This window comes from Ptychodera flava, chromosome 12, assembly GCF_041260155.1.
Source record: "Ptychodera flava strain L36383 chromosome 12, AS_Pfla_20210202, whole genome shotgun sequence".
Classification (NCBI taxonomy): Eukaryota; Metazoa; Hemichordata; class Enteropneusta; family Ptychoderidae; genus Ptychodera; species Ptychodera flava.
The window spans coordinates 39292123-39307930 of record NC_091939.1 but is presented as its reverse complement, the minus strand read 5'-3'; the positions used below and the strand labels follow the sequence as shown (position 1 = coordinate 39307930).

The 15808-nt window shown below is 39.3% G+C and overlaps 1 protein-coding gene across 1 annotated transcript in view; it reads left to right on the top strand.

The window, feature by feature from the left end:
- The first annotated feature begins 15034 nt into the window (after window positions 1-15034).
- LOC139145852 (excitatory amino acid transporter 2-like) overlaps window positions 15035-15808 on the top strand; it is a 40144-nt gene continuing 39370 nt past the window's right edge. The window contains exon 1 of the mRNA XM_070717267.1: window positions 15035-15173. The gene's annotated coding sequence lies outside the window, so the exon portion shown is untranslated. The remainder of the gene's footprint in view (window positions 15174-15808) is intronic.

Genomic DNA, 15808 nt, shown 5'->3' with positions numbered 1-15808 from the left:
ATTATCGGATCTGTCAAAAGGGGATTATGCAGTTTCAATCGATCTAACAGACGCTTATCAACATATCCTTATTCACCCAGACTGCAGACATTTTCTCAGGTTTGCAGTGCAGGGCAAGGTGTTTCAGTTTCGGACACTGCCTTTCGGTCTGTCGTCAGCACCCCGTGTGTTTTACCAAGGTCACAGCAGTTTTGGGTGCCTTTCTTCGAAAGCAACAAATTTATGTTCACATGTATCTGATCGATTGGCTAGCCAGGCAGACGCAGATCAGGTTATTGCAGCGGGATACAGCACGTATTTTAAGGACAGCTGTCAGTCTAGGCTGGCTACCAAACGAAAAGAAGTCAGAACTTTGCCCCAGTCAGAACATTCATTATATAGGGGCGAAAATAGATTTGGAGGAAGGGATTGCTACTCCTATGCCAGAGCGCTTTCAAGCTATTTGCGAAATGGTAAGTCATCTCTTGCCCGGCAGTTTTCAGACAGCGCGGCATTTTCTTCGCCTCCTAGGTCTTATGGCATCTTGCGTTCAGCTCATACCTTTGGCAAGGTTGAACATGAGGCCAGTGCAAATTTTCCTTCTGTCTCAATGGAGACCACATCAGAATCCTCTCAGTCATCCTATAAGGGTAGACGCCCTGTTAACACAGCATCTTCATTGGTGGACCAACAGAGTCAATTTTTTCAAGGGAGTTTCACTGTCCCTGGAGCCCCCAGAGGTTACAATAACCACGGATGCTTCAATGCAAGGTTGGGGGCTCATATGGGAGATTTGACCATTTGGGAGATTTGACCATTTCAGGAGTCTGGTCAGTAGCCCAGAGACAAGAGCACATAAACTTTCTCGAGCTTCAGGCAGTATGGGAAAGTTTAAAGGCCTTCGTCCGTCATATCTTAGGGAGATTGGTTCTTGTAAGGTCAGACAATTCAACCGTAGTATCATATTTGAGAACAGGCAAGGGGGAACACGGTCTCATCTCTCTGCATCCTCACTTGGCATCTAATGAATTGGTGCATTATCAGAAATATCAGGATCAGGGCAGCTCACATACCAGGCAGGTGCAATCTAATAGCAGATGCTCTGTCCAGGAGACGACCTATCCCAACAGAGTGGATGTTAAAACATCAGGTGGTAGAGTCCCTTTTCAAGGTGTTAGACAGGCCTCACATAGATCTGTTTGCAACCGCACACAATGCCCACCTGCAGGTGTATTGTTCTCCAGTTCCAGACCAAAGAGCAGAGGCAGTGGATGCCTTTTCAGTTCCCTGGACAAACATGTTCGCATACGCGTTTCCTCCAGTGTCTCTGATTCCCAGAGTACTAAGCAAGATGAGACACGAGGAGTGTGTTGTCATTCTGATAGCGCCGAATTGGCCAAGACAACCGTGGTTTCCTCGATTGCTGGAGTTGCTAATAGAGATTCCAATAAAGCTACCAGAGACCCCAGACATTCTGAGCCAACTGTTGTCGGGTTTTCTTCACCCAGATCCATCAGTCCTCCAGTTGACTGCTTGGAAACTGTCAAGAAACGTTTTTGCCCAGAGGGATTTTCAGCGAGAGCTGCAGAATATGCAGCGAACTCTCGTAGATCATCAACCATTAAATCATACAATTACAGGTTCAGAGTATTCAGTGATTGGTGCAAAGAACATGATGTCGATCCCATGCATCCACCTCTAAGTTCTGTGGGTGATTTTCTGGTTTTTCTTTTTGAGGCTAGAGGTCTAAAGCCCCAAACTATTTCAACATATCGTTCAGCGTTGAGTTCTTTCCTTCCGAGTTATGGTGAACATAGTGTAGGTCAGCATCCTCTTTTGGATAGTCTGATTAAAGGGTTTTTTGTTAAGCGTCCTCCTCAGAGGAGACTTTTGCCTTCTTGGAGTCTTCCTTGGGTGTTAGACTCATTAAGGCCAGCTCCTTACGAGCCTATTAGTGAATCTGGTTTGAAGTATTTAACTATGAAGACTGTTTTTCTCATAGCTGTGGCGTCTGGGCGTAGACGTAGTGAGATTCACGCTTGTCTATCAACAGTGCTTATCTCAGATGGGAGCCTACAGGTGTTAGATTGTTGCCTAGGGCAGGTTTTCTGGCAAAGAATGAATCTGTATCTCGTGTTGGTACAGAGATATTCATTCCGAGTCTTGAAAATATTTCAAGTGATCCTCAGGATAAACTTATTTGTCCTTGTAGGGCTCTTCGTTACTACATTAAGATGACTGCACACCTTTGTGGTAATACAGAACAGTTGTTCATTACGGTGTCTCCAGGTCAACATGGTCCAGCGTCCAAGGACACTATTTCTAGATGGTTAAGGGATACAATCCAACTTGCCTATGATTCTTCCGATGGCCATTGTAGACTTGTGCATTCCATCAGAGCACATGATACGCGAGCTATGGCTGCCTCGTGGGCTTTGTTTAAAGGAGTGTCAGTGGATGACATTTGTAAAGCTGGTTTTGGGCTTCTCCAAATACCTTTATTAACTCTTACCTCAAGGATGTGCCTATGGAAGCTAGTTTGCTTTAGGTTCTTTGAGGTGTGGTTCTACCTAGGTTGGGAGATTTGTTTGACATACCCTCCTCCAATTAAGCTTTGGATTCTGTGTAACCCAAAAGTAATAGTGACAGGTAAGTAGGAGGATGAAGCAGAATGAAAGTTTCCCCCAGGAAACATCTTTCTGCGAGAACTCCTACTTACCTGTCACTCCTCCCTCCCTCCTCCCCACTATTTGATAGTCTATTATGGAGGTTGAGAACTGTTTGAATATGGAATCTCATGGCGGTTTCCGCCTGGGATGAGATCACGTGTATTTAAATTTTTGCCTCGTTCTGGAAGGCAGCAAATGAGATAACCCAAAAGTAATAGTGACAGGTAAGTAGGAGTTCTCGCAGAAAGATGTTTCCTGGGGGGAAACTTTCAATCTGTTGCGGTCACGTGAAGACAAATAACGCTATGACGCTGCAAGTCCTACTTTTAAATTTTATTATTGGGAAAGCGTCGGTAGGAGATACAGTATGAGAATTAGGTCAATGCCGGCCAACCTCTTTTCATATCATCGAAAGATGTTTCTGGTACTAGTATTGTGTGTGTGTGTGTGTGTGTGTGTGTGTGTGTGTGTGTCCGTTTTGTAGTGTACTCCTTCCAAAACATTTATGTAATTCACAACGTGGATTTTTATTACGTCAATGGGCAAAACTACGCATTTATCATTGTTAATAATAAATGAATAAATACAAAACAATTAAAACAATTGCAAGGCGCCATATACTTGATATATCCCAAAAGTCTATATGCGCTGACAATGAAGGAAATATATTAACGAATAATAATAACACACAAAAAAACTAATAAGGGAAGATTGGGTTTTCAATGTAGCTAACGTTACCACCGTGTCATACCGTTTAATGTCAAGAGAAAGCTGATTCCACAAATTTGCTGCAGCAGTTAAAAATGCACGTTTTCCACATGGGGATTGACTGGGCCAAACCTCACGGAGAAACTTTGGCTTGGAACTCAAATTGCGAAATGGCTCACCATAGCGATAATTCACACATATATCATGAGGCTTGCCTGTGAATTGCTTTAGAAAGGGTCAGAGGTAACTTGTATTTAATACACTGTGATAAAGCTGGCCATGGGAGACGAGGTATAAAATCAGTAATACGTTTTATTTTCAGAGGAATGGTGATATTGATAAAGTACTTTCTTTACGGGTTTCAATACAACAATGGTACAACTACTGTTACAGAGATATTTTATCTCAGACAAAGGTTAATGAACCTAGCGGTCATCGACACCAGTAAAATGGTTAATTAAAACAACAAGATCTTAATTATAAGTTGATTTCCATAAAAACCATATTTGAGACAAACGCACAATAACGCTAATTACGTTTTACGAGGATGTTTACGGAAGTCTGGATGAAAACAAGAATATATTTGAATTATATTAAGAATTATGAAGGTAGTCAATTACGTTTGCATATTAATGGAAACCTGTCAATTTAAGATCAAGACCTGCATTGATGTTTATGATTGGATGTATCATTTTATCTTTAATTCATGTCTATCGTATGATCAAAGCCACGCCTTAAAGATAACGTTTAAAATCCCATCCTTAAACATACAACGAGCAGACTGAGTTGCTCGAGGAGATTGGAATAGAGAGAGAGGAACACAGAGGACCCAAACATTTTAGACAATGGGTGAAGCGTATCTTGGGCGATGGCAACTGTCAAGCTTGTCTACAGAGAAATAAAGTCTATGTAGTACCAACGAACTCTAAACGTCTCGTGTAGTCAATACACTGAAGATCCCCAGGTTACCTCTCAGCAGCCAAGGCGAGTTCAACATATAAACTCCCCATGAAAGAACGAATAGTAAAAGGGTGAACGGAACGTTATTACTATGAAGAAGGAAAAACGCTTAGTAACACGCTTAGTAACACTACTCGTTTTCAACGACTGATTCATTGATGGCGCTCCGTCACTTGTCCCTGCAACCAACTTCAATGCAAAGACGGACTCTGAAAAATTAAAGTTGATAAGGTTCATTGAGATACAAAAGTTAGGACAAACTGCTGACTTGTTTTTTTCAGTCTTGATAGTAACAAGTGTTACCGGTTTATCTATCTATCACTACATCTATTTTAATTTGCAGAATAATCGTTGTAATGACCAAGTATCTGCCTCTTTGTTTGAAGAATTAGTGGATTTACTTAGCCTGTCTTTCAGTAATTGCGACTCAAAAGCTAGTTCAATACAATCACTGAAAAAATGAAGGTTTCTGTAAACCAAGCTAACCACATTACGGCAGCAGCTAACATTAAGTTGCCGCCTCGTCCACAGAAACGACGAAGGACCACAAGAACTGGTAATTCTTCAACAGCAGCTTCTTTAACATTAAATCAAACCAATGCAGAAATGTTAAAAAGCTTTTAAAATCTACAACTGACAATGAAAGATGTCTATGGTGGAGCCTTTGGAGACAACACAACAGTTTGTAAAACTGTCGAAGCAACACACAACGATTTACAGAGCTCGCTTCAATATGGTGAATAAAGAGGTTGCATTTCCACGAATGCGAGATGGCGTACAGCAAATTCATGAACAGATTTCCTAAGCTGCAAAGTTAGGCATGACGTAATATCGGAACTTTAACATCGCTGATCGCAGAACTAGAGTTCTATGTTGGTGAAAGATGATAACAGGGATTCATAAACGGCAAGAAAAAGATCAATAATCTCTTTTTTATATCAAAAGATTAATCATGATTTATATAAGGGGCGATAGAGAAGGCCTCGCCTTGACTATGTACCATGATGATGACGTCATGGATTTTGGCGAGTTCCACCAAGTCATCGCCTTGTTCTGGGCCCGGCGTAATATCTTGGCAAGCAGTGAAAACTTGCACACTTCTTTTTCAATTATGATTTATTAATCGTTTGAATCAAAAATAAGAGATTCTTGATCTTTTTGCCATTTACGAATCCCTGTTATGTGATGTGGATTGTTTTAAAAATTACATATATCGCATTAGAATTGACCGCCTTTGTTCTAGATTTACCAACCTTGCCTTCAAATAAAGCATGTTACTCTTTGAACGTCATCGACGCTTTAGATCGATGCAACCTGACATAGCATGCCAAGTAGGAAGCAGGCCCCACAGCACATCTTTTGGGTAGTAACTATTAGGAATTCACTAATTTTAGGGCCGTTAGGGGGTCACATTTCAGAAACCCCACTTAGGGAAGGGTCACTTTTACGAAAACTTATTTCATTGTGTCGTGTCACGTATTCAAAATTGCCATTCACTGAGCCGGAACTATCCATCGAGTTTTTCCTATGTGCTGAAATACACAAATTGACAACCGCCTTTTCAATAATGGTAACTACATATTGATTTAGTACATAACGGAAGACATGTCTAGCAATAATTAGGAAATTCTGTCTCACTTTATGGCTAAATGACAATTTTCCTTCCCTGAAGAATTACTTTGATAAGTATGTCTGTTCTGCTAAGAGAAGACACTGGAAGATACCAAGGCAGACATTCATGGTGCTAGTCAGAGCACTGGTAAAGTCAACAGTTGGTACAATAGACTTTGCATTCCAAGTTTACAAACATCATTATGTGCATCTCTTCTCTGTCTAGCTCTGTCACCAATGACGGGAATTTCTCCTTTACTTCTGATGAAAAACGAATGAATACTTTACTTGCAAATTATATAAGACAAGACATAACTTCATTAAATCCCTAAGAGAGCAATTAAAATCACTTAAATTTGACAAAGAGTCGACAAGTCACGGAAAACGTTCCGAACTAGTTTAAAAAGAGCAAACGGGAGGACGACAACAAGTTTTGATTCGCTGACAAAAGTATTTTTTTGACAAATAGGGCGTCTTTGACCAAGACAACGAATGTAAGGGACCGTTCAATTTTTACGACGGGGGGGAATCGGTGGTCTTTTTAATTTTGGTATCCAAAAGTGTTCGTCTTTTTAGAAGCACTTGGGGGGTGTCACTATATTTAAAAAAAATGTAACAGTTGAACATAAATGGCTTCTTCTGTCATGATTCATGCCAAAACCACGTCTGTGTATCCGACACGTGGCCATACATATCACCGATACTCAATATGTAAGCCAAGCTGAACAAAATGTAGTGACAGAACAGGCATACTTTAATATGTTTCAGCAGATAACTTATAAGAAGACAAATTTAACAAAATACATGCAAATCTGCAACACTGTGATTTTGCGGTACCCTTCAAAATATGACCGCTACAGCTGTAGAGTCCTAATATTTTTTCTGTTAAAAGTCTATTTCATATTTCTGACATGTCCCTGTACCAAATAAAACAGATTTAATAGCAAAAACGGCCAGATTTTTTGTGTCAAGCTAAAAAAATGGTAGAATTTGGTTTTAGCTATGACTGCAATTTTCAATGTAAACTTTGAGGTTTGAGGTAAGTTATGGTTATATATCATGAAAACTATAGAAGATATTGCATGTTACAATATGTCATTCTAAAGATTAGTAAATTATCTTTCTAATGATACCTAACAAGCCAGGTTATATTCAAAAACAAGCTCAGCAAATAACTTATAAGAAGACAGTTTTTACAAAAATGCATGCAAATCTGCAACACTGTTATTTTGCGGTACCCTTCAAAATATGACTGTTACAGCTGTAGATTCCCAATATTTTTTCTGTTAAAAGTCTATTTCATATTTCTGACATGTCTCTGTACCAAATAAAATAGATTTAATAGCAAAAACGGCCAGATTTTTTGTGTCAAGCTAAAAAAATGGTAGAATTTGGTTTTAGCTATGACTGAAATTTTCAATGTAAACTTTGGGGTATGGGGTAAGTTTTGGTTATATATCATGAAAACTATAGAAGATATTGCATGTAACAATATGTCATTCTAAAAATTAGTAAATTATCTTTCTAATGATACCTAACAAGCCAGGTTATATTCAAAAACAAGCTCAGCAAATAACTTATAGGAAGACAGTTTTAACAAAAATGCATGCAAAATCTGCAACACTGTTATATGCGGTACCCTTCAAAATATGACTGTTACAGCTGTAGATTCCCAATATTTTTTCTGTTAAAAGTCTATTTCATATTTCTGACATGACTCTGTACCAAATAAAATAGATTTAATAGCATAAACGGCCAGATTTTTTGTGTCAAGCTAAAAAAATGGTAGAATTTGGTTTTAGCTATGACTGAAATTTTCAATGTAAACTTTCGGGTATGGGGTAAGTTTTGGTTATATATCATGAAAACTATAGAAGATATTGCATGTAACAATATGTCATTCTAAAAATTAGTAAATTATCTTTCTAATGATACCTAACAAGCAAGGTTATATTCAAAAACAAGCTCAGCAAATAACTTATAGGAAGACAGTTTTAACAAAAATGCATGCAAATCTGCAACACTGTTATTTTGCGGTACCCTTCAAAATATGACTGTTACAGCTGTAGATTCCCAATATTTTTTCTGTTAAAAGTCTATTTCATATTTCTGACATGACTCTGTACCAAATAAAATAGATTTAATAGCATAAACGGCCAGATTTTTTGTGTCAAGCTAAAAAAATGGTAGAATTTGGTTTTAGCTATGACTGAAATTTTCAATGTAAACTTTGGGGTATGGGGTAAGTTTTGGTTATATATCATGAAAACTATAGAAGATATTGCAGTAACAATATGTCATTCTAAAATTAGTAAATTATCTTTCTAATGATATCTAACAAGCAAGGTTATATTCAAAAACAAGCTCAGCAAATAACTTATAGGAAGACAGTTTTAACAAAAATGCATGCAAATCTGCAACACTGTTATATTGCGGTACCCTTCAAAATATGACTGTTACAGCTGTAGATTCCCAATATTTTTTCTGTTAAAAGTCTATTTCATATTTTTGACATATCCCTGTATCAAATAAAACAGATTCGAGACAAAGCAATGCGTATTTTATTATGCCTAGCTAAAAAATTGGTAGAATTTGAGTTTTACTGTAATTTGCAATGTTAAATTTTGGGGTAAGGGGTAAGTTTTGGTTATATTTGACAAAAACTGTTGAAGATATTGCATAGTGCAATATGTCATCTTAAAGAGGAATAAATTGTCTTTCTAATGATACCAAACAAGTGAGGTTATGTTAAAAAATGAGCTCAGCACATGACTTACAAGAAGACAGATTTGACGAAAATGCATTTGGCTTGGAAAATCGTGATTTTGCGGTACCCTTCAAAACATGACCATAACAGCTATTGCGTCCCTATATTTTTCCTGTTAAAATTCCATTTCGTATTCTAGGGATCCCAAGGCTTCTGAAAAATACAGGTTTGTTATCCTGTGGGGGGGATGCACGTAGACCCCCTCTAGCCCACGGACAAAAGAGAAAACAGACCAAACAAGAAAGCACATAGAGACAGTGGATGGAAACAGTGACGTGGAATTATGCTCTGATGAAGATGGTGATGGCATTGATGTACAGGAAATAGGCAGCAGTGAAGAAGGTGAAGAAACTGAAACAGTGCATACAGTGTACACACGATATGGAGGCGAGCATGCTCCGGGAAGCAATGCGCACAAATATAGAGGAAGACTATGCAAAGTTACAATGGAAATGACTTTAACTGTGATTGCTTTGTTTGTACTTCATGGAAACAGTTTATGAATCTCCATAGCAAGGAAGATGATGATATTATGACTTTGTTTATCTGCAATGTGTGTTGCCTCATTAGGATATCTGCATGCTTTAACATACAAAAACTGAAACGGTATTATAGTTATAAAGGTAGCTCATGATTTATTTCTAGTTTTTTTTTAAGTATTCTCGCAATTGTTTTATGTTTTCTTGGGGGCATCATGTTTCTTGCCTGTCATCATTTTTTGCTCCTGGGTGAAGGGGGCAGGTCTATCTACATTTGAAAACCAATGGCATGAACTTGCCGCCCCCGGCCGTAAAAACTGAATGGCCCGGACATGATTAACGTAAATGTGTACACATTGTTACGAGGAAAGTAATAGTGCTAAATTCTTGAGTTCTTGTGAAGCGAATCAATCTAAAATAACTGACAGAGCTTTAAGGTAGAATACACCTCGGGGTAGATATTTCGAATCTTAAACCTTCACAGTACCGTTTTGATCTACCAATCATGGGGACTTATTTGAAGTTCGAAATCGAATGTTAAATTTTCTCCATTAGATGGCAGCCATGTTGAATTTCAGGTGTGTGCAAATAATTTGTTTCTCTGATACCAAATTTTGCACTGTGACCAGTGTGTGAAACTTACGCAAATCTCTACTGGCCAAGCAGGCCAGCAACTTTAAAAAATCACTGGACCTGAAGAAAATCAACTGGTCCGATCATAATCCAAATATAGTGGAGATTTTTTACCTGCGCTCAGTATAGGGCCAAGAACATGCGATTGAAAAAATAAAAAAAGACGCCACTTTAAAATCCTAACATCAAATCGCTTTTTGTGCCTTTTAATTCTTTTATTCTTTTTTAATTCTTCAAATCACTATCAAAACCAAAAGTTGGGGGCAACTGATCTCAGTGCCAAAAACATATGAAACCAGTGAAAGGTTAAGCACTAATACATAAAATGTTTTTATTTCGTAAAACAGCCTTTTACAACAAACATTTCTAACACTGAGAAAAAGAGCACAAGCGTGGGATTGAAATATGTTCCAACATGGAAATGCTAAGCACCCAGAACTCCCATTAGTAATGGGTAAGTTTTGGCTGCACAAACACCGGATCACACACAAATGGAGTCAATACAAGTTGACTCTTCCAAAAAACGATTCTGGCTTCTCCCCTTTGAGGGACTCCTCATCAAATTCAAGGAAGGGGAATACAAAAAATGAGGGCAACTGATGAAGATAAATAATACTGAAGTGTCGATACCCACCTTAAAAGACGAATCACAAATGGACAATGTAAGCTAATTTTTACAGGTGACCAAGGCAAATGGCCATCAAGGTCAAAATACAATAAAGACGGTACTTTGCACAATGTTTTAATATCGGACATTTACTTTCCAGTATCGAAGTTTGACGTCCGACATATTTCCGTCATACATAACAATCTATACATCGAGTCTAATATCGATACTAGACGATACAAGAATGACTGACTTCTGTCGCGGCACGCCGGGTTTGAGTAATTGCCGATATTTTACATCAGGTTGATACATATCGACGATTTTGGGACTCTTTATGGTAAACGATACCAGGCAATTCTCGAATGACTTGCCTTGCGTCTCGACACGCCAGATCTGTGAAATCACAGATATTTACTCGATATTTATCGGCGATTGGGACTCTAATATCGTCACTAGAATGACTCGCCTCGTGTCTCGGTCACGTCTGGTCTATGTAAAATCATCGATGTTTATCGGCGATTTCGGGACAAATGTCCGATATATATGCCGGAGATTTGCCACCTCACAGATCTTGCTAAACCCGACGTCATCATTTCGGCTCTAACTTCGATACTAGACGATACTATACTTGTCAAATCGCAGGCAAATAATCGATGTATATCTGGGAGATACTACCTTACAGATTTTGCCCCGCGGTCTAGCCAAGCCCGACTTCCGTAGTCCGACTCTAGCTTAACTTATACGATACTAGACTTGTCTAAAATGGTGGGTAAATATCCAATACACAGTCACCTGTGGTCTATTCCGCTCTGCGTCTATGCGCCATATAGACGTGTGTACATATGCCTTCTCAGGCATATGTACACACGTCTATACGGCGCATAGACGCAGAGCGGAATAGACCATAGGTGACTATGATCCAATATCGGAGATTTCACCACCTAATATATCTGACCATAGTTTTTGTCGAGGGTTTATGATCTGATCAAACAACTCTAATTTTGATACTGAGTTGTCCAGTAGCTGTAAATATCCAATATCAAGTGCAATGTTGGAGTGTCCTCGAAATCCAGTTTACCTCGAAATATGCATATGTCTCTGCCTGTTTGACTGATTCCTATTATGACCACGACGAGATCTCTAACCTAACACACGCTTAACAAAGAGGGAACGTATAGAATAGCCCTACTACTATCACGGGAAAACGTCAGGTAAGGTCTTTCGATATGATGCAGTACTGATCAGTCTGTTCACTTTTTATTTGCGAATTGCACGTTTTACAAATCTCTTGGAATAATAAATTTCGTATCTCTGAATAATTTTGTCAGGTATTTAGCTTAGCAAAACATTCTGGTAAACTTCTGTACATATAAAGAAGGTTACTGGCCCGCGTCTTTAGGAACAGCAGGACATCTTTCAATAATTACTGGTCCAGCATGAAAACTGCTGGTCTCGGGCCATCAGGTTAGCGTGAATTTCTCACGCTGACTGTGACCAATAATATTTATTTCGAAAGGGGGTGAACAGTTTAAAGTTACTTTGTGGAAAGTTCGTTTAATTTGGTGTCCCAACGGCTAAAGTCTAGGTACATGTATGATGTGTCATTGGTGGGTGTGCCGCGGTATCTAGGCAACAAATGTAAGTTATCAAGATAGAGGTGTAACAAAGGCAAATTTCGAAAGTCACTGTTTGCGGTTGAATCGATGAAAGAAGAGCGTCGTGATGAAATGGGAGATAGGGGAAGAGGTGTGACCTTTTAGCAGATGTAGTTGATAGAAGGTATTTGCAAGTAGCTGCTCATTGTAACCGAAACATATTTCAATATTCCTGCGGGACAACGCCTGTATGTCCGCTAGCAGCGCCTGTCCCTGCAAAGTATGATACACCGGTACTGCTGCAGTATACTTCTCTATGAGATTTCAGTACTATACATGGTTGTCAAACACGAATCATTTAGTTCCCTGTCTCTCCGAAGAAACTGCATGTGAATATCCAATGAAGGATAATGTCTTCCTGGACTTTAAAAGTTTTTGTTTTTAATTTTATACTTGTGGTTTTAGTCATATTTGTAACGTATTCGTCATTGGAGATGACAGAGCTATCATGTTACCCGTTTAAAGCCTGCTCAATTACCCCAATGTGTTATTATTTCATTTTGTGTCAGGGCTCGAAATTAACTTTTCACCCTGGTAGTCCACTTGGGCTACCATTTTCTGAAGTTGGTAGCCTAGACTCTCCACAGTCGCTGTGCCTTGTTTTGTGCGCGCCCACGATGGGCCTAGCGCCTGCATTCGAAGACTACGCTGTGCAGCTGTGAGCACGCGCTGCCAGACACAGCGACTGTCCGTTTTTGCAAGGGTATGAATATTCATAAGGGTAGTGACCTCAAAAGAAACACCTATCTAACTGGGCGGAGAGAATATATACTAGTAGCCGGTAGACCTATATACGTGGTATATTTTATTTTTCATTTTTCATTTTATTTGGCTATGCTACTTGTCATTTTTGTTTTGATTAACGGGTGTGTGGAGTTCTATAAAGTACCCGGATCAGGCAGAAATCCGACCGGTCGCTTGCAAGAACGTCCAGACCCTGGGATTCGCGTCGCGTCTCTGAAGGGCGCGCGTGTTCCAACAGGCGAGAACGCGAATCGCAGGGTCTCTGCCAGACTATTGGTAGCCCAGTGACAATGGCTGGTAGTCCATGAATATTTTAGTTTAGTGATACTGTACTCGTCCGAGTATAAGCCCCGGTTCAGCAACTCAAAATAGCAGTAAAACTAGGGGCTTCAACTCGGGAAACCCAATGTTATGTGTCACGAACGCTCAATTTATGCTAATTTATGTACATTTTCACACTTTCTATCACTTTCAAAATCGGCTTACATATCGAAATTGTAACTTGAGTAAAGAAAAACAGAAAAAAGTGTTCTCATGATCTTTATGAACTGGCATGCCTTGTTACACCCGAGTCTCTCTATACAGAACATACGGATACTGATCTACAACCATAGATAAAAGACAGCGAAACTCAGCCAAGCTTAACTGACACAGTGTTTTATATTACTATTTCAAATCAAACTGATTACACAATCTCTTGATAAAGAAGTGACAGTTTTGTGAAATTTCAGCATCAAAACCCCAAAACTTGACACGAGTACTTCTTGTATGCTGCCGATCAACAGCATAGTGTGAACTGGCATGCAAAGACTGCACACGGAAAAGCAACTCAACATTCTAGTATCAAACGCTCTGCATCTTGTGAAAACAACAACATAGCTGTGAAAATTGTAATAGTCACCAGAAAAAAAAAACTCTTCACAGATGAAAGGATAATTGCTTCAAACAAATGAAACTGCATGTTGACTGCATTTAGCTCGTCCGAAAGTGACGGACATCACACGCCAAGTATTTCATGTCCCAGGCTTTCGTAGTCTGAGTGGGCTACCATGTGTGGACTCTTGTAGCCCCTGGGAAAAGTTGGTAGTCTGTGGACGCGAGACTACGGCTAATTTCGAGCCTTGTGTGTTTAAGAAAGATGTTGCTGGAGGGATTTATTGCATACCGCTTTCGTGAAAGTATGTATATACAACGGTCGACATGTACGAGGTTAAGTGACGAGCAGACATATCGCACAAGAGTACCCCAGTGTCGGCTTGTAGGTCCGACCAGTGTACCTGTACAAATTCGCGCTCGCGATACCTTTGTTTTCGGTTTGTATGTGGTTTTTATTTCAGTCACTAGGTAGTAAAAGAAAGGTAGTTCAAATAGTTTTGTCGCGGAAAACTTAACCGCCTTTTAGCTGACTGTGATGAAATCCAAGCATCCTCTGTTAGTGGCATTGTATGCCCAGACGACTTATTCGATCTGTCGATCCCGCCAGTTGATCGAACTCGTGGATATGGATGGCTAAGTCAGAACGACTTAGCGCTTTATAGGTTGAAACTGTACTGTTCACATGATTTCATCAGAGAAATCTCTTCCTACACTCAAGTTTTCGTTTAGGCTGCGTTCACAAATATTGGTTAAGGGGAGGGGCTGGAGGAATCGCGACTGAAACATTTTTTTAGATCCCCCTCACTACCCTGAAAAATTTTCAAGTCCACAGTCTATCTGATCAAAATTTTTTAAGCCCCCCCCCCCATTATCATATAGTCATATACTTATTAGGGATGCACACAAAGAAAAAATAAACCTGTATTGGGCAATGGCTACTACATTTTGCCAAATTGTGAAAAAAACTGAGCACAGTGGCCTGCCCAAAATGTTTTTTTCTTTCCAAAAGTACAAGACATATATGACTTAATAGTTGCTGCTCAAAATGGACAATACTGGATATTCCATAAAATACATGTTTTAATCGCTTGAAATTTAGGCGTGATCACGGCAAATTTGGTAGAAAATAAATAATTCCATTCAGTCACACATTGTTTTTGACATTTGAAGTAGAGTCTCTACTGTTCAAAGTTTTACTTTTTTGTGTTATCTTACGATGCGAATGTGAAAATTTAGAAAATCAGGCAGGAGACCATCGTTGTGTTCTCCCCCTTTCAATTGATGGTTCCGTAAACCATTGGATAGAAATATTATCCTGACTGTGACCCCATGTGACTTCCTTGTTTGCTGCCCTCTACGATGGGGAATGTTAAGTCTGCAGAATGTGAACTGGTTGTCTCATTTTCGTCTCATGATGGAAGAACGTACGCTAGCAGCAGGATTTCCCCAAGAAATAATGGCTCGCAAGAAATCAAGAATAAGACTGTAAGTGGTCTTCGTGATAAAATTTAATATTTCTGATATTTTTGGTATGTGTGTTGATTCGAAAATTATCAGAGAATCGTGTGCACACGACACCCTTCTCCTGCATCATGCCGCTGTTTGTATGTTCAATCAGTGACAATTGGCCATGGTTCATCAGACTGATGATAAGGCAGCGATTACAAAAACCTCTACGCGGTTGAGAATTTCGTAAAGGATTCGTATATTTTCAAGCCCTCGGATGGACCCTAAAATTCTCCAAGTAGTCCTCTTAGTGTCAATTTTACGTCTGCTATCATGATCAATCATAATCAACATCCGTGCCCCTGCCTACATCAACCACAGGGAACTTAGTAATCTTGTTGTTGTTGTTGTTGTTGTTGTTATTGTTGTTGTTGATTGTGATGATGATGATGATGACGATAATAAAAAATATTAAAAAACAATGTCTCATTCCTTGCTGTTGTTTGTCGATGTTGTAGATAATTGTAAAAGAAAACTGTAATCGTGATCAAAAAACGACGTAGGTCGCCCAACGTCACTCCCGTCCTATATAATAGGCGGGAGTGACGTTGGGCGACCTACGTCGTTTTTTGATCACGATTACAGTTTTCTTTTACAATTATCTACAACATCGA